Source organism: Hippoglossus hippoglossus, chromosome 13, assembly GCF_009819705.1.
Source record: "Hippoglossus hippoglossus isolate fHipHip1 chromosome 13, fHipHip1.pri, whole genome shotgun sequence".
In the NCBI taxonomy this organism is placed as follows: domain Eukaryota; kingdom Metazoa; phylum Chordata; class Actinopteri; order Pleuronectiformes; family Pleuronectidae; genus Hippoglossus; species Hippoglossus hippoglossus.
Genome location: NC_047163.1, coordinates 10,801,262 through 10,821,382, shown reverse-complemented (window position 1 = coordinate 10,821,382; position 20,121 = coordinate 10,801,262). Strand labels below are relative to the sequence as shown.

Here is a 20,121-nt window from a genome sequence, read left to right as displayed (position 1 = left end):
TTATCCACAACGCTTCTAGTGTGGTTGTATGTTCTTGAGTTTTATATGCAAATACTGTGCATTCACATCTCGGCCGATATCCACGCAACATTTGGAAGTTCCCTCTTTTGTGCAAGTGGAAGTACAGAATGAGGAGGAGGAGGGTGGAGCAGGAGCAAATGAAGGCTGATTCAGTGGTGGGGTTGTGTTGTTGGAGCAGCAGCGCTGTCACTGTAGGTTTGCGTCAGGACTCCCCCCTCCTTCAAGCAGAGCAGAGTCATGGCAGAATCGGGGTCAGCTACGCTTCCTCAGATGCTACCCGGTTCTTATTTTATCCCTCTTACCCCAAAACAAGCTCCCTCCTCTCTGTGTCCCATCTCATGTTTGTCATTCCTCCATCAGACCTCCTTTAAATCAATGTTTTTTTTTTCTCCTCTTAGTTTTTAAAATATCCTTCCTCATCTACTGCTTTTGCTTTGAGTACTCCCCACCCCCTCATGTCTGTTGGGGGAAGAAGACAGAGTGAGATTTATAATTAACAAAAGCTGATTCTAGCCCTGAAAGGGAGAGCTGTCTGAAGAGCGAGTGGAGGGGAGTGCTGGGTGGGGATGGTGAATAAATTGGGCTTTTTATAAGGGTATCAGATATAAGCTTAACAAGGAGAAAGAAAGCACACTGATGATATACAATGAGTTATCTAAAAGAGACCATGCATTTCTATGCAGGTTTTGGCCACGTTCAAGCTGCTAAACAAAACAGAAGTATAGTGTGCTTTAAAAAGCATCCTACAGTACAGTGGTATGTAATGTGTCACTGCACATATGCTCTCATCCGTTTGGGCAGCCATGAAGACTTGGTCCCATGTTATAAAAGATCTTTGTTCCCCCAAGATCACATTATCTGTGGAATTACCACAGCATCCGTTGTACAATTGTCCTTTGTACAACTTTGTAGAAACTCTGACCTGTTTCTACAGGTCAGAGTTTATTTATTTTATTTATTTATATCACCCATAAACACAGTGGAATTAAGCACTTTGCATGAACAAACTTTTCTCATCTAATCACATCTCATGAATTGGATGTTAAGTGCATTATCATGTAGGTTCATGCACGCCAGGTTCTTGTTTATGCAAGGAAGACAGTTTGAAAGAGGGAATGTAAATTACATCCAAAACTAACGCTCTGCATCTCAGAAGAAGCGGCTGTGCTGTGTGGCTGTAGGGCAGGGCCTGGCCTGGCCTGGTCTGGCCTGGCCTGGCACAGTCTAGTTGATTTAACAGATGGCTCAGTTGAGGACAGTGTAGTGGGAGGGAGGGGCCAAGCAGAAAGACTTTTAACCATCTGGGCACACTGTGGCGGTCACTCTGTTCATACCTCTGTCTGTACCTCTGTCTGTACCTCTGTCCATTCCTCTAACTATACCTCTGTGCAAACCTCTGTTCATAACTCTATCCATACCTCGAGCAGATCCCCAAAAGTAGATTGTTTTTCTTGATGACAATAATTTGAAAAAAGATCATCTGTCAGATAATTAGTTATAATTATTAATCCTTTAACCAGTCAACTGAAAATATTAATTGATTAATGAATTGAGTCATTTAGATAATAGAGAGAAAACCATCTTCACATTACTTGATATTGAAAATAGTTTTTAGTTGCAGCCCTGTAGATCCTAAATGTTAAAATCTGTAGCTTTTTGCAATGTTTCCCATTGATTATTTAGACAGTTCTATTATAACTTCTCATAATAACATAAAAGATTTCTGCCTTTGTGTTTTGTGCCATAGTTTCACTGTAGAACTGTGTACAGCCCCCCCTCTTTCATTCTCTCTGTCTCTTTCACACTGTCTCTCTCACAAACATGTTGACTCACCGCATTGGTGGGTCTGTGGACCATTACAACTTCCATTATGTTTTAACCGTCCTCAGCAGGCACGTGCATAATATTGGTAGATACAGTTTTAGCTGTGCAGATTTCCATGACAAACATACATTTGTCAGTACAGACAGACCTGGATTTAACATCAGCCCTCCCTGCACTAGAGCATGAGTGTTCACTGAGCGTTCATACCATAGTGTGTGTATATATAAAGATGGATGACATGTTCATCTTTTCATGAAATTCTCAACAGTTTTGGTTTAGCTTCCTTGGTAAAGGTCACATTTTACACATCAAAAGATCCCATATTGCAATACTGCATGAGTCAATTTAGAGAAAAGCCAGCGGTAGTTTATCAGAAATTACAACTTGTTCAAACTAATCACCCTCTTAATCACTGTTCCTCAAATGTGGAACAATAAGCAATTTTTCAATAGAAAGGAGGAACAAAATTGTTCACAATGTGGCTTTGTGTACTCTGCATTTTGAGCTCAAGTCCAAGGTGATGTGTTTGAGCAAAGAGGAGGACCTAAGCCAGCCCTCAGTCAATATTTGCCTCTGTGAGTGACTATAGCCACTGGCAGGAGAACACACTACAATGGTCTTGCAAATGTGTTGGAGGGAATGATCTGGACAGACAGACAGACAGACACAGAAGAGTAGAGTTTCTCTTCAGTCAGTGTTACACCTCCAACAACTGACAGTGAGTGTGTGTGACACCTGTTCCCCATGTTCTCCAGGTCTGTGTTTATAAAAAGCATCAGAGCAAAACCACAGAACTAAGTGGTTTGTGGGTGGCTGCTGCAGAAGCTTCATTAGATGCTCGAGCATACTTTGTTAGTGTGCATACTCATTTTTATTACGTCTTTAGGACCTTTTCCAGCATAAACACTGACCTTGTTAGGACCAGTTGACCTCATTGGGACCAAAGCCCGGGCCTAATGAGGCAATATTTCATGTCTGAGATCCTCGGTAAGGGTAAGATTTGAATTGTGGTTAGGTTAACGTTATAGTTAGGCATGAATTGGTCAAGGTTTAAGTTTATGGTTAGGTTTAAGTTTATTGTTAGGCAGTCCACGATGAATTGAAGTAAATGCAAAGTCTTAATAGGATAGCTGTGCAAACCTGTTTGTATGCTGCTGTTGTGATATGCCATCACCAAACAGCTTGGACACCGGCCTCCCAGTGAGAACTGGACGCTCTGCTGTTTGTCACCCCCTCAGCTCTGTCCATCTGGCAGGGGGAGAGAGAGAGAGAGAGAGTGTAATGAACAGTAATACACAGGTGGGGAGAGCGGCCAGGATGACACAAAATAAATCATGTGAGGAATAGATAGACAGCAGACGAGGAGGCGCCTGCCAAAAAAACTGGAGCGAGACATAGAAGATAAGATAGAGAAACTAATGAGCAGAAAGGTGTGGACTGAGGCTAAAAGTTTGTGTGTTTCTGCAAAACATGTGGCACATAAAGCGACAGGCTCGTCTCATTAACAAGACCTTCCACAGAGGCTTTGAAGGGAGCAGTACCACCCCAGTCGCTGAACATTTCCCACCCCGTCCAAGTTCCAACTCAAGTTACAGCGTGAAAATATCTCTCGAGTTTCAGCTTTTCGCCCAGTGTGTTTTTACTTGCAGAAAAAAGATGACTTGACATTTATAAAAGTAAAGTTGTCTGACAGTTTCTGTTTGTTTTAAGGCAGACGGTTATTGTGTGTGTGTTTTTAGGCCAACATGTTGTTGTTATGGCTGAAAAATAAAAAGGAATTGCTACTCTTTGTCTGTGGAGGTGTGCAGTGACTCATGCTGTAGAAAACTCGATTGCCTGGTTTGTTCAAAGTCATCCTCGCTGTGTCGTGCATGCTGCAGCAATGGAGTTGTATTTCCTGTTTGGCCAGTTGAGTCCCAGCAACCGACGGCTTTGTTTGGGGGTTGTGGGTTTGGGCTGTTTCAACGTGTTTACATGCAACTGCTTCTCAAGAGTGAGGGGCATGGATGGACAAGCAAAAAAAACAAAACTGCTGTGAGATTAGCTTTCTAAAGTATTTTGAGGTTGATGCCATGATCAGTTACTCTCTCGTGACTTTGTCACTCTGAAACTGAAACCACAAAGACATATGTATTATTTATTAATAAAATAGAAAGAGAACCAATCTCAGTTCTTGTGGTCTCCGTTTGGTATCTCCTTAGCCACAGTAGCCTCAATGTGTAGTCCAAGTCAGCTCCAATGCACCGCTGAGTTTCCAATATATACCTTTTTTTAAACACACACACACACACACACACACACACAGACACAGGCTGGTCTCTGTCACTGTTATTTTATCATTGGATCACTATTGTTCATGCCTTAACTTCTAAGCTGTACGTTCATGTTGTTGTTGGTATAGAAGTAGTACATTTTACCTACTTTATTTAGGTTTTGTGTCATATTTTGATGACCGATCCTGCATTCTTGAAAACTACACTGTAAGTACAATACTTGTATAAATTGGATAAATATATGTTGGCAAGACAAGCACTTCACTCACTACTGATTGATTCGGTTAGGAAAAGATGACATTGACACAATGTGAGACTCGATGAAGTCCACAGTCCACACCATTACATATTGGCCTATTCGCAGAACAATGACAGACATGTAACTGGGGACAAATTAAATTTGTGTCTAAAAATAAGTTCATGTTTCAAAGAACAGCAGCATTTTGTCTATATAATAACTGAACTAAATATTTCTACATGAGTTGTGTGAGTTTGAAAGCACTCGAATCACCAAATTTCCGACCACGGCAAACTTCACTCAGCCACTCAGACTTTGCTTGAGTGGCTGTGAAAACACGGGATCATATTTGTGGGGTTCCCCGATGCATTCCTCCTCCTTGTATATTCCATGTTCCTTGCCTGTATTTCGTGCTCAACATTTCTAAGTGTACCGCACCCCCACCTTTTCTCAATGTCAAACAAACTGATCCCATAAATTTCTAACCAACCTGACCACAGGAGCAGAGAGAGGAGACGTGACTCAGGCCATTATAAATAGGTTTTGGGTTCTTCTGACTCTTTTGAAGTCTCATTTGTCTAGTTTGGGGTCGAGCAGTTGTGCACAGTAGGTTTCTTATCAGTCAGACACAGAGACGGCACAATCACAGCTCTTTCTCGCAGGGACTCGGGCACTGTGGCAATAAATATTGAAAGAGGTTTGAAACTTAGTACACAGACTTTACCAGGAGGTACCAGCATTTGGCCTCACTCAAGAGGAGAAGGAGGAAAAGGGAGGAACAAGGGAGTGGTAGATGTGTTTTTAATTTCCTCTAGCAGCTCTTAGCCTGCTGCCACTGCTGCTCAGCTGCCTCTGTCAAGAAAGAGTCCCTGCTGTGGATCGAAGGGGTCTGGATCAGGATCACCTAGGCTGGAGGGTTGGGGGCGGTTGGTGCCATCAGCCTGAGGTGAATGGTGTTTAATAAATGCAATTTCTCAAGAGCATCACTTTTAAGTACAGATTTTTACAATCCTTTCCTCTACAATCAGGCAGTTTCTCCACATTACAGCGACTGCCTGTAACGACCAGAGTGTATAAGCCTAATGTCAGCTGTTATTTATGGTCAGTGTTTCCACCACGTGATGGAGTTCTGCTGTTCAGATCAAGTTGTTCTGCTCACTGGCAGTTCAGCTTTTCGTTTATGGTTGTCCCACATTTACATGATGGCACCTGTGTTCATGTGCTGTTAGAATGAATCAGACTCCGTTGTCAGGGATGGATTTGGATTTTTTCCCCCATTTGGCTAAATGTGCCTGCTGAGACCTCATATTATGTTTGGCTGAACATTTTAATACATTAATGCTAGGAAGGGGGGACTGGGAAATGTGACCCCCATCTTTTACAATGTGGCCACTATGGCTGAACAGAGCTTAGAATTTTGTCAGATGTTTGAATAGGGTAGGACAGGATGTTCAAAGTGACAGCGACGTTTCACGTAACATCTCTAAAATCCAAGTTATCCCTCCAAGCTAACACTCATTCCTGCAGACAGTCAAAAACACATGCACCCAGGAGCAGTGGTGCCACGTTTATACAAGTTTCACAACCCAGCACCCCCTGTACTACCTCGGTCAGATCCAGACTCCAGATATTTGGCAATGAGCTGCAGCATCTTATCTCATTATGATCTCATCATGATGAGAGGAGGAAACATGGAGAGGTATATTAGGGATTTTTTGCAAAAACTTGATGTCCTGCATTTGAATGCTTATGCAGAGGTACTGGTTTACATTCTTTTTGGGAGGTTTTTCTGTGTGCAATGCAGCTATACTTAGTTTCTCTTCAGCTGTGGGGTTCTGTGTTGTCAGGTGTTGCATATATGATGCAAAAAATAAACCGGAAAACTATCCTTCCTTTCTTTCTATCCTGCTGTTGCAGGAGGAGAAACTGCACTGACTAATCTCCAAAATTCTCCAGCGGTTAAACCCATTCTCTCGCTCTGAGATTAATTTGACCTTACAGTATTTCACTCGCATTATGCCGTGCCTTTCCCACACTTTGTGTTGACCTAACCACAGACTGTGGTACAAATCCAGTCAGAGTACATACTGTCTGAGCACAAAACCCCAAAGGAGTCCATCATTTCACAGAGGGAACCGCCGGGCACTATTATCTCTATCTCTGACCGCTATCTCTCCACCCTGCCACACTCTCTCCACCAGCTGAGCTTATCTAGGCCGCACAGCTAAGCAAATGCTAAGTGGAGGCAGCTGCAGTTGTAGTTTTTGAAGCAATGGACCTAGTCATAGATCATGAATGTTAGTATCATGATTTTCAAATGTTGTGAGTTGTTTTTTTAGCCTGGTACAAACCTTGACCGGGTCTGAAAGAGTCCTCTAACTCTGGAGAGACAATGACTGAAGGAAAAATGATCCACTGCAGTCAGGTTTGAGTCTGAGAGCTCATTTATTCCGTTGGGAGCTCATAGAATAAGGTCCTAACTGCCTCTTCTTTCAATGCCTCTCAATGGCACCATTCAGGAGAGAAGTCAGAAAAAGAGAAAAAAGAGAAAGAGATAGAAAGACGGGATGGATTTGTGTCAGAGGCCTTCTTTGTCTGATTTAACTCTCTACACAACACACACACACACACACACATACGCACGCACGCACAGAGACTCACTCACTCACTCCATGTTGATGCATCATGGAGAGAAGGTTGCAGAAAAGACAGCACTGTCAGCTGTGTAAAAAATTAAACTGATGGGAATGTCACTCAAGGCACTGTCATCGCCAGCGTGCTTAAAAGCTTTAGCTGAGCAAGGATGACATTATGCTCTCAGTCAAGTTTAACAGCATGGTTTAAGTGACGCTGACATGAGAATCAAACACGATGCTGGAAAACTGTTAAAGTAACTTTTTTAATTATCAGATTAGGGCTTCAAGTAACTTACTTTTTTTTAATTATTGGTTAAGCAGTAATTTTTGGATACATTGTTTTGTCTCTAAATAAAAAAAAAAAATGGTTAAAGTGTGTGTTATAATTTCCTACAGACCACAGTTAAAAGATTGTGACAAAAGCTCCCTGTCTGGATTCGACCGAGGGATATATTATTGGAGCACCCGATGAAAATGTCAATTTGGAATGACAGCAAGGTTTGAGAGCTTTTGACAATAAGGGGCAACCGTGTCAATGTGCTGTAAACTGAAACAAATTGATTTCCACAGTGTCGTCATGTCCTGCCTCCTGCATGCTCCGCCACACACCTGAATGTTCTGGACATTTTCTTGGTGCTGGGACGGTGCCTGACCCTGACAATCTCCTGCTGTGTGAAAGGCAAACTCCTAAAAATGTCCGCACTCAATTTCCCAGACTAGATTGTGACAGATCAATACAGCATGATCAGTTATCAGTTGTTTCTTGTGTGAAGTCAAGAAACACTGACTTGTAGAGATCTGTTTTTTCCTCTTCAGTAATCCTAAATGTTGCCAGATCCCGTTCTTAGCCTTAAATACCCTTTTTGGCTCATTTATTTGCCCTCACTGATTAAATAATCTGTTTTAAGTGAGGTGCGGGGAGGAATGTGCTTTAGGAATTTTTTGATTGAAGCTTACCCCGTGTTTGACCCTTTCTGATCCGGTCACTGGAAGTAGCGAGATGGACTCCCAGGACTGTTGCTTGGCTGGGACTCGGATAGGGGGGCGGCTGTTGGGTGAGAGCCTACATCTGTTTATGTCAGTAGACGGCAGCAGCTCAGTATATATTTCTCAGAGATGTACTTCAAGGACATGAAACCAAGCTGTTAGTCTTGTCCTTTGACCTCCCCATGAAGGAGGGAATTTCCTCTTTGGGGATCAATAATCATCACATCATCATCAGTACATGACTTAAGAGATTTTCTATCGCACTGCAACTCCAACCATGGCTCCTGCTGGACATTGTCGATAATGAGAGCAGCTCTTTTCTGCCAGATAATGTGTTTCTATAAATGTAAAGCTTCCGGAAGAAAGTCCAGACTCTCTCCCAGCTGTTTGACACATCCTCTCTTCTCCCTGCTGGAGGCCGTCTCTTCCTGAAGCCTCATCATCATTTAGCCTCATTAGTCTGTCACTGCCCTGATTTGGTTACAGGAAGAACCTTGAAATAACCTGCAGCTCGCACAACACACTTAGCCTATACATCCACGCACTCCTGCCCCCGCTTCCTCTACGTGAAGGTAATATTGTAGAATAATACCCGAGAACAGAAACAATGTATTTTCCATTTCTTTGAGGAATATATACATTTTGTTAGTCCTATTTATAAGTAACAAAATCAATGGTAATGCTTTAATTTATGGGTCTGTTATTTCTTAATGAATTCTTCTAAAAAATGTAAATTTTCATGTTAAGCTGTTCAGTGCAGTGACCAGAGCAGCGTCTGGATACCTGACCTGAACCAAGCCTGGCTTGTTTGGTCAAATATTTTGAAATGATATTCTTGTTCAAGTCATTCCCGTAAGTAAGGCTTGCTTTTTCACTGTCTGTATTAAGGTGAAAAAAGCAACAACCATACGTGTCAAGGATATGAAACACAAACTCACAAAGCTCACATAAACTGCATTGGCTTCGGATCGGGTTTGGACATAAAAAGCAGAATGCCTGTTGGGTTCGGGGGCTCTATTTCCCCTCTAACTAAAGTGCCAACTTACACACTTCTTTCCAGGACAATTTCCAGAAAGTGGATTATTTTTAGTAATTTACAAACCTCTACAATAAAGCAGTACATAATAAACAAAACATCTTAAATATCTTAATGTTTAATGTCTTTACGAAACAAAGCCACTGAAGATCATTGTCTGTAAATAATAAAGTCTGAAATTAGCAAAACACATTTACATTTTTGGTCAATTCACCTTTTTGCTGGAAGTGAACCCTAAAACTGGAACTGTCCCAAGATGAAATAAAATTTCCAAACAGCACAACTAAAGCTCACTAACTAAAATATTATATTAGCATTCAATGCTTTGAATGTGGAAAAACAACTATTGAGACTCAACACTAAATATGCTTGTTGCAATGGATTTGTTACCCGCAGGCAGTAAAATGATCTGCGCTGTTTTGATGACTTGATTTTCATTGTTTTTTTTGTGTGCGTGTATTTATAGGATTTGTGAAAGATTATAATAATTGACCAGTGATTTACTAACCCCTTAATAACCATCAGCTGGCGGATTTTTCTTGGGCGCATTGTAGCTGACCTCAGAGTGAAACCGCATTACAGCCCCCTGCTTCAGAAACGGTCAAAATATTTTAGGCTAATTTGAGAAAATCTGTCTCTGCTGTTCAGTCCTCTTACTTAGTGGTGAGTGTTTGGAAACAGGAGCACAAATTGCTAATCTGTTGTTTCTCTCTCATGCTGCCAGACTGCACTTGTTGAGCATAAAGGGGGAACTGCCTGCTAATCACTATTGTGTAGGACAGATTGAATATGACAGATGTATTTACTAGTTGAGTTCCCTCTCACAGTCTGCCTACAGAGCTGTCATCTTCTTGACAGGTGAGCAAACAGGAATCCAACGTTATTCCCAATTATAAAAGCATGTGTCACTGATATAGTGCAACGGCAGGCGTGTTTACACAGCCGTCTCTGTACAAGGCATGATTGTTGGTTTTTTTTCTTCCCTTTTTTTATATTTCTGTATGTTGTGATTAATCACCGCAGCCAAGACTGTGTTTTCCGCCCATGCCCATGATGCAGTGTTCAGGTAGAGAGGTCATCCTTCTACAGGGAAAAACTTAAACCAGTTTATTATTAGTTCCTTGTCTAGAATAGTGACGAGGAGTCAGAATTTGGATGGTTTCGATTTGATTCACCAGTGATGTGAGCAACAGTGAGTTAAAATCTTTTATTTTGAGTCAACATGAAGGTAACACACAGGCAGTAGCACAGTCGTTTCCGTTTAAGGAAAGAAAACTAATAAATGTTTAACATATAATGATAGATGATTCTGAAATGAAAACACAAGTAAAAACGCACAAAGTTGCACCAAAACCCTGAGACAATAGAAGATAATCATTACTGAATTATTTATACTATAAGCTATTCAACTATGTCATCTCTTAACTGCTGGAGTTAACATGCAGCTCTGAATGCGTGTGTGTGTGTGTGTGTGTGTGTGTGTGTGTGTGTGTGTGTGTGTGTGTGTGTGTGTGTGTGTGTGTGTGTGTGTGTGTGTGTGTGTGTGTGTGTGTGTTTTTTCCTCAATGGTCCCTGTGCACAGCCTTGGATTAATCAGTGTGGAGCAGCAGTAGCCCGCTGCTCTCCCCTGAGATGTCTCTGTGGGAGCCGCAACAGCTGTGACGGTGTAAGTCACCCCGAGGATCTGCTGCTGAGCGAGCACACAAATACACACCCATAGGAGAAGAGACCAATAGCTTGGCTGAGGGCATGTAGCTTTGTTTCCTTAAGTTCTCATGCTCCATATGTTTTTGCATTGAGAGCCGTCAGCGGAACATCTGTAACATAAACTTTATTTTTGTATAGTTTAAGATTCTTTACTTGCTGGATTGAGTGAATCTTCATCATTGAATTTCTATAGGTTTTAAACCTCATTGTTTAAATGTTGATTTCCACCTCACTCATCTGCAGGCTGTCCCCTTCACATCAGAGAAACACATGTTAGTCTTGTCACGAATGTGCCCTCTGGTCTCTGTTTGGTTTAAAGAATCAGTGAAGCCGATGTGTTCCTTTCAGCTGCTCTTGTGTCAGACCTGCATGTCACCGCACAGGAATGCAGTTTGCACGACATAATGTGGGCCTGTTCTCCAGTATAGCTGCAACAGGTAGCAGCTAGCTGACAAAATGTAGATGTAATCGTATACGTGCCTCCAGCCACCTGACGCCAGGGGATGTGCCTTCATGAGCCAGATGAAGAAAATGTCTTTGTTGTGACTAATTCAGTTTTTCATATGTGATATGTCGTAAACATGGAGACTCTAAGAACTCATTGTCTTTTTTACAGCAGCTGTCAATGACTCAGCTAGAGATTGAAGGTTTTTTATTAGGGCACATTTTGTGTTTGTTAGGGCTGCAAATAACTTAATTTGTTTTGTCATTAATTGATACAACGTTTTGTTTAAATGAAAATGTAAAGAAATACCGGTTTTAATTTCCCACAGAGCAGAGCAGCATCTTTAAGTGTTTATTATCTGACCAGCTGCCCAAAATTTAACAATCTTCACTTTACTATAATGTATGATGAAGAAAAGTACCAGATCCTCACATTTGAAAAGACATCAATTATTAAAAAATTTTATGAAGATTATTGCAAAATTAATTGCAGATTTCAAATTGTATCTTGATTTCCTACCCGCTGCAGCTTTAGTATTCTAGAACAGATACTTTCAAAAACCCAAATGTATGAACCAGGACATGTTCATCTACACTGTCAGACTGAGCAGCTCTTCTCAGATACTTGTGAAGTTGTTATTTAGGAAGGTCTAAGGTTTTATTTGTGGTGGCCTCGCCAATAAAGTTCCAGCTGTACAGTAAACTTCACCCTTTTAACTCCTGTGCTAATCCTTTGTACTTACTCTGTCACTCGGTTCAAACTCTGCAGAATATAATTGAAAAGCCTCTTCTTACAGCTGCCCTGGATCCGGGCATATGGCTGCTTAATTCAGCACAGATAGTGTCTGAGATGACCATCTATAGAAAATGCAAAGAATTTGCTCGACTGGAGTAAACGCTATGGAAACAAAAACAAGTAACAGATGCTGGAAGTCTGCTGATGAGAGCACTTTTACAGTCCTAAGCTTTTTCATGTCTGTGAGGAGTTTAGAGCCCATTCAGACTTTAGCTTTGATGCTCGCGTGGCATGTGGTCGCGAGTAGCCCTGCAGAGACGGAGTGAGGGGAGACTGATGTAACCACAGGGGGAGAACGGAGAACATTTCACAGACAGAAAAGTCAAATAAAGAAATACAATAATCCACTGCGGCACCTTTTTAGGGAGCTTGAAGTTTCAGTCAGTGCAGTAAAGCACATGCAGTGCGAGTTGTGTGCTGCAGTGATATCACAGTGCTGCTGCAGAGTGACCAACTGTTGGTCATGTAATGTGGATTTACTGTGCTGCTGTGTGATATTATGTACCACACCACTCTCAGGTTGTGTGTCCTGATTGCCTGCGGCCCACCGCCTACATCATACATCTTCTTGTTGGTGCACCTTCTCGTTCCCATGGCAACCAGCGCCAGCATAGCGATCAAACAGCTAGAGCAGCATTTCCAAGTGGTTTAGGTGGAAGGAGCTCTGTGTATTGCATATGACTTCATCACTGTATTTTCCCCTTATGTTGCCCAGAGTTAAAGAACAAAGCCAGTGGACTTTAATTCTTATAAAATTAAGAAGTATATGATTTTTCAGTGTAATTGTTTTTGGTTTGTGTCAAGGAAGCTCAGGTTGGAATATCATTAACACAGTGCAATCATCTGTTTCTTATCTGGAAATAATTTGAAATATTAGTTTTTAGATAACAATATCTAAAATAAATCTAAGTACTAAATGGTTCTTTCTAAAAATGACCATTGGACTAAATAAGAGGGTATCTGCAGGCCTCATTAAGTACTGATCTGAGTTTCCATTAAAACAGCAATTAAAGGGATTAAAATGGCTTTAATTTAATTAACAAAAGCCTTGTGGGTTTTTTTTGTAGCCTGTAATGTTGCTTAAATGTTTTTGTATCTAATTCAAGCATTAACTAGAAAACCGAAAATTCTCCAGTACCATTACCGTAAATAATAAATTAGCTATTTTTTGAATTGGTCGATTTTATTCATATCCAGGTCTAAGTCATGTTTAATGATTGATTAAGCATACCATTATGTTTATATACTGCTGGAAAGAACTGAAGGATTTGGTCAGTATGAATGTGGAAAAGTCTTTAATCTGTAATCACAGCACGAAACAGTTCTGATGATATTATTGTTGACTTGTTGGACAGCAGTAATAATATAGTGTTTGGTCATATAATGCAAACTGTGCGTGCTTACTCTGCAGATTCATACTGGATCACTGAACTCTGCTCATCATCAATCTCATTTTTAGAATAACATCCCACTCGTATTGATCAGCTGCTTATCGATCAGAGCTTGATTTATTCACAACGCACAGTGCTACTTGTAGAGCACACTGTCTGGTTTCACTCTGCTGCTTCTCTGTCGCTTTTCCCTCATGCGACACTCCCACTACATCCTGATTTCATCTAAATGAAGATCTTCGCAGCTGGACAGAGCCACGTGTCGTTCACTTGTGAGGAACAAATGGAGCAAACCAGGGTCTTTTTTCCCTTTTCTATTTTTCCATGCGCATAATCGTTGCTTTGTTTCATTTCGTATAAGATGAGGCGGCGAGAATCACAGGGGGGGACTGAGGGGCGTGAGGAGTGACTGAGATGTGAAAGGGATGAAAGTGTGTCAGTCCCCACCCCTGTGTGTTGGAGTGGGAATGGGGCTGCCCACCCCTCAGTGCAGGGGGTTCCCTCCCTCTCCTGCAGCATGTGTATTCATTACGCTCTCCAGACATATAATTGCTTTAAAGGTTAATTGATATGATAAGGGAAAATTAAGAAGCTTTAAAGGAGACATATCATACTCTGGTATATTCGGGTTCATATTTTTAATTTAGATTATTACTTTAAAAAGGTTTTCATGCTCTAATGTTCAGAAAACACATCACTTTCCTCATGCTGTCCATTGCTGCAGCTCCTCTTTTCAGCTTCTGTCGGAAATACTAGGTTTTAGCTTCTGTCTCTTTAAGACCCCCCCTCCTCATAAAGCCCAGTCTGCTCTGATTGGTCAGGTGTCCCACACTAGTGATTCATCAGCCGCTTCCAGCGTGTTTAGGAAATGTCGGCCTCCTCTCTCACTTTACTTGGCTTGGTTTTCGGGGCATGTTAGACAAGCATGCATTATGCAAGTTGTCTGCCATTGTGATGTCACATGACATCGTGATTCCGTGGAACTATCAGTTGGACTACTGACGTGTGTTTTAGAAACAGTGTTTCTATGGGGGAGAGGAGCTCCCATTGCTGTGGCTTTTTAACACTGCAGAACTTTAACATACACAAAAAAATGATATAACACACTAGAGGAAAGAGAGAAAGGTAATTAACATAATATGTGTCCTTTGATACCAACAGATGAACTCATGAAAGTCTCATTCATTTTCAAAACTGTAATAACTGGCTAAATATTTGAAGCTTCTGTGAGGTTGTTGCTTTGACTTCATGCTGCATTCACTTGAGGTCCAGACCTGAAAGCAGAGGAGCATCAGTCTGAGGCTGCACAGATATCGTGATCGTCTTTTCCTCCTCCTGCTGCTTTTCAACTCACAGTGTGAAGGGAAACTTCAAGGCTGAGCTCTGACACAGTAAATGCTCTGAGATATTCCTGCATCTGACTTGTGACAGTAATCCCATCTTAATCACACCATAATACCAGTAATGGTGAAGGCCGTGACACGTCTGCAGACTCACACATGGACTTTCTTTTTATCCCATCAACGGTGTGAGCCCTTCTACTGTAATGAGACAGCAGATTAATATATTTATTTATAGAATTATTTATGCTGAACTCGTGGTTCCACTGTACAGTATACAGTATGTGCACACAGAGGGAATATGCCAACTCTGTCGTGGCTCTGTGAAAGTTAATACTCTACTTCTAAAAATCCACAACAGACATCACCAAAGCCCCAGTCTCAAGCTTCCTGTCCCTACACAGTTATGTTATATTTTTCTAGTGCGCAGCATAGTTTGGGCTGGTCACACGCCTCCCAACTGTTTTAACTTTGTGAATGCAGTGCATTTAGCGCAACACTGAGCTGGAGGCAAGAGTCTGTGAACAGGTTCTTCTCTACATACATCGTTATGACCCCCCATTAATGTCATCAATGGCATAAAGATTCCCAGATGGCTCATAGAGAGCGATTGCAGAGACTGCTGATAATGACAAGAATGCACCTGGTTTGTCAAGGCAAAGAAGCTTGCACAAGCCACAAGCGGTGCTCCTGGAGAAAACAAGCCGGTGCCAGAAGCGTTCTTCTGTTGTGGTTGTATTTTTCTCACGACACCTATTGTTTAGGATGAGACGAAACTGAAAGACAGAGGCGTAGTGTCCATGTCACAGTTGGCGCGTGCAATGACCAATCTGTCAATCTTATCCGTGGCTTTCCAACAGGCAGAGGTGTGGACGTCTCATCTCCACATTTCACTGGTCCGAGTGAAGGTTCACTGATGTGGTGGATGTGGTGTTTCTGCAGCCGCAGAGGCCGTTTGTCTTCATCCTCTGCAGGGTCTTTTGACACATTTGCTTTATCAGACCCAGAGGACTGTACAGGTTGTTCCTACTATTACAGATCCACTGCCTTTCTGCCAATGTTGCCAAAGAAACTGGTTGAGACAAAAAAACCAGCTCAGGTACTTCAGGAATTGCTGCAATACCACAGAAACCAGCGCTCTGATCCTCACACTAAACATTTAAAGCTGAGTTTTTGTCACTGAGGTGATGATTCAACAAGGTGGCAGTTTGTGAGGCTGTAGTTTTGTGTGTGTGCGGTTTACCGTCTGTGAGTCGCTTCACTGCTGCTGTTGACCATCTGACCACATCACTAATGTCATGTGTGGCTGCGACTTGTGATTCAGGTATCGGCTGACTTATGTAGAAATCTGTTGATGCCATACTGACTGGAGCCTGATGCATCAGGCTCCTGAATAGCACGTGCATTATCTGCAATGGACATCAGTTGAAATGACATTATGTGATGAAGCCAGTGTGCATTAAAGTTTGTCACCGGCTTAAATAGTTATTTTTTGTTTGATCCAATTTGAGGTAAAAACACAAAGGTAACACTTTACTTGAAGTCCCTGCATTTAGATATATAAGCAGCTCAATGGCATTTAATAAATGGTTTATAACAGTCTGAACCATGTGCAATTTTTTATAAATGTATTATATGGCACCTATAAGTGGAGGCTGATGTATCGACAAATAATGATTCACTATATGGTAAGAAAATGGAAGATATAGGAATAGTTATAATTGTTCCACAAATACTTTACATTAATAAACATTTAAATTTCCTTATATCTGCTTACAACTAGATTTAATGTACTTGGAACTGAACCAAACTTGGAGACATATGAAATATTCTATTTACATAAAATGTACATCCTGCTAGTTTAAATTCATCTCAAGATAAGCAGTACCATACAAGGGTTTTTATTCAAATCACTCCAAATGTCAATTTGTGAGTAGGGCTATAACTAATGATTGTTTTCATTATTGATTCATCTGCAGATTATACAACCAAAATCATTGCAGATGAACTTTCTGTCAACAACAAGACTAATAGATGTGGCTGTAGGTGTAACTTGGAATTTGATCTCACTTGTATATGCGTGTCCTTGAGTGTATGTGATAACGGCTGCAGACTGTGGCTGCTCACAGACAGAAAGGTCTGGGGCCCTGCAGGTCTGTGGTGGGAACTCCACTATGCCACTGTTGGGAAGTTTTCACTTACTGTTTAATTTCATTTTCAGAGCAGTAGATTGAAGCGTGAGCCTTAAATCCATGATGATAATGCCGGCTTTGTTAAGAGCTGACGCCTTTCTGTAGAAAATAGACAATCACACACAATCACTGACCCTTGTCCACCCCTGCTCCCACCCCTCTGTTAAGGACAGTGTTATTAAGCTTGCCGTGGCAGGATAAGTGGACCCTGATTGATCGGTATTGATTAGAAATGCATTTTTCAGACAGTAATGGGCCTCCCCCTCAGGACATTATGTGTGCTGATTCCCACCAGCCCCCTCCTCTGGCCCCACTTCACCCGCTCTTTATGTCCTACTTGTACTTGAGGAGCCCTCCCCCCTGTTCACAGGCCCCCGACCTCTAATCACAATGCACAGCCTCCTTCACTTTGCCTCTTTTTTCTATATTTCCATTCATCTATCCATCTATCTTTGTATGAGAAAGAGCTAAAAGGTGGACAGATGATGATGGGGACATAGGTCGATGGAGACAAACAGTCAGGGGCACAGTCATTTGTTCCATCTGTAGCAGTTCAGCTGTTTTTTTTTTAATGCACATTACTTCTGGTTCAGTATTTGAGCTGATATTAAAACCACATATGTTTTTGCAGAGGTCACAGTGGTGTTTTTTAGCTCTGTTTGTGTGCAAACCAGTGTGTGTGTGTATGCAAATGTGTTTACAGTACAGATAGACCACCCCAGGCATCTTTGTACAGACTCCTCTTAAACAATAGGTGTGTGTGTGTGTGTGTGTGTGTGTGTGTGTGTGTGTGTGTGTGTGTGTGTGTGCGTGTGCGTGCGCGTGTCGATGATCTGACGAGCGTGGAACTGATTACAGCTGCTCTGCTGCAACACACATACAAGCATGTCCTCAATTATAACTGCCACTCACAGATTATGAGAAATACCATAAAAACGTCAATATGACATATGTAGTCTGTCTGTCGTGTGTCTGTTATGCATCAAGCGAAACTCATAACACATGCAAAGCAAAAAACATTTAGTTATTTTAATAACTGTGAAAATTAACTCCAGAGTTTGAGCTGAACTGTGTAGAGCACCGAAAAGCACTAAACTTCATTTCTACATCCGTTTTTCTACAGAGTAAAACACGGGGCTTCCTCTTCCTGCATTGTGACGTCAGACCTCACCACACCCGTTTCACCTGCAGCTGAAGGCAGAACAAGGTAATGTTTACACCTACTGTGTTGTGTGTCTGTGTTTTTGAAGGTGTGCAATTTAATCCCTCATCAGACCATTGTATATTTTAGTTGTACAGTTTAGTGGGATAGATTAATCATAGTCTAACAATTAGCTGACTTCAAACCTGACATTTGTTGTGGGTTGTGTTGGTTGTGTTGGGTAATTTACCGTCAGTTATTATGTTATTATTATTCCAGTTCCAGAATGTGTGATGGAAATTTTTTGTTTGTATTATCCAACAAATAATTGCCCAAACAAACAATCAAGAAACAAGTTTAAACTGTAATTAAATTAGCTTGAGTGGAAGCTGTTACACCTCAGAGTGTATTAGTTGATTGTTTTTAGCTGAATTAGCCATAAATACTCATATCATATTGATTTCTTTAACAACAACCTGATTATTTTCTTAACTAATCAATTAATGATTAGGTATAAAAACATGTAAACAGCCCACCACAGTGTCTTTGAGCCCAAGGTGACTTTATCAAATTTCTTGTTTTCTTCTCCAAACAACAGTCCAAGTTTAGGAAAACATATATATTAATACATTTTTCATCTCTGAAACTACTTGTAGAAGCACCGTTAAGGATAATTTGTTCATATTATTCAGTACATCTGCTTAATGTAAGAAAGGCCATCGTTCAAATAAACATGTGGGCTTTATGACACCGCTGCTGGCGAGTCTCTACCCTCTTTAGATGCCCTTGAGCTGGAGCTCCCGGCACGTTGACTTCTGCCCTCCTCCACCTGTGAGAAATTCAAAGTAAAAGTCTTGGACGATGAACTGGATTATTTCAGGAAACGTAAGACCACCAGGGAAATCTTATGGAATCACTGCAGTATCTGAACATTTAGATACTCATCTCCTTCCCTCTGTTTTTCCTTTAAAGCTCAGACGCCAGTCTTCTGATTTGTCTCTCGCAGATAAACGAGTGAATAACAATGATAATGAACTGTGATGTGGGCTGCAATTTATAATCCTCCAACTGGATGCAAATCATAGTACTTGTTATGCGGGTTTCTGACTGTGTGTGTTCGCGCATGCTTAATGAGTCTTGCTCTTTTCACCCCAACCTCTGGTCTTCCTCCTCGTCATCCTCCTCCTCCCGAGCTGTGTCAGTGTCATGGGACGGCAGCTTGACAGACAAACAGGCAGTTAGAAGTGACACTAGCGACATCAGCGGGATTCAGCAAAACAATGTAGACGGAAATCAATGGAGACAATGACAGTGAGGTCGAGAGAGACTGTGGAGGAGGAAAGTGAGTGGAGAGGAAAGCAGGGCGACAGGGAGAGCTGCATCTCAGTTCAGCTCCAGTCTGAGAGGGAGAGATGTCGCCTACAGATAAGACAAACACACTTACAAGCCCAATATAGACCAGAGTCCGAGGCTTTGGCTGTGTGTTTCCTTCCAGTCCAGCGTTCTGACATGTCAATGTTGTTTTCAGAGTTTCCTGTAGAGGTTTAGTTGTTGATGGAGCGGACACAGGTCAGCCTGTATATGGGACTCAATTTTTCTCTCTGAGTCTTGAATATTTTTTCTCCCAAGCCATATGTTACTTATACTTGTATTTTACTGTAGCAAAAGCTGGCAGAACAATCTCCATTGTTCCAGACGTGAGGTAAAATTCATATGTGGACCTTTTTAATATATTCAACCCTCCACTGTCTACTGCTCATCTAGGTCATGTTTGATGACCAATTAACAATATTTTAGGAATCATTGTTGTATATGACTGGGAAGTTGTGACAATAAATGTGATATAGATGCCATAAAAATATTTTTTTGATATTTCCAGGCCGTACCAGTCACACTGTCCTTTCATTGTGTGGTCGGTATGACCATTAAACAGGTTAAAATGTCATCCTTCTCGGAGTTTAAATTTCTTCAAAAGTCTTAAAATGCTTCCTGAACCATGCAGTTGCATTGTTACGACTGATTTTGCAGTCTATCATGAGGCTTGGCCAATTGCGCTAATGATGGAGCATTAAGGCAAAATCATGACTTTTGTGGG

The 20,121-nt window shown here is 41.4% G+C and overlaps 1 protein-coding gene across 1 annotated transcript in view; it reads left to right on the top strand.

Moving 5' to 3' along the window:
• sipa1l3 (signal-induced proliferation-associated 1 like 3) overlaps positions 1–20,121 on the top strand; it is a 66,903-nt gene that overhangs the window by 14,644 nt on the left and 32,138 nt on the right. The window contains exon 2 of the mRNA XM_034603522.1: positions 18,009–18,092. The gene's annotated coding sequence lies outside the window, so the exon portion shown is untranslated. The remainder of the gene's footprint in view (positions 1–18,008; positions 18,093–20,121) is intronic.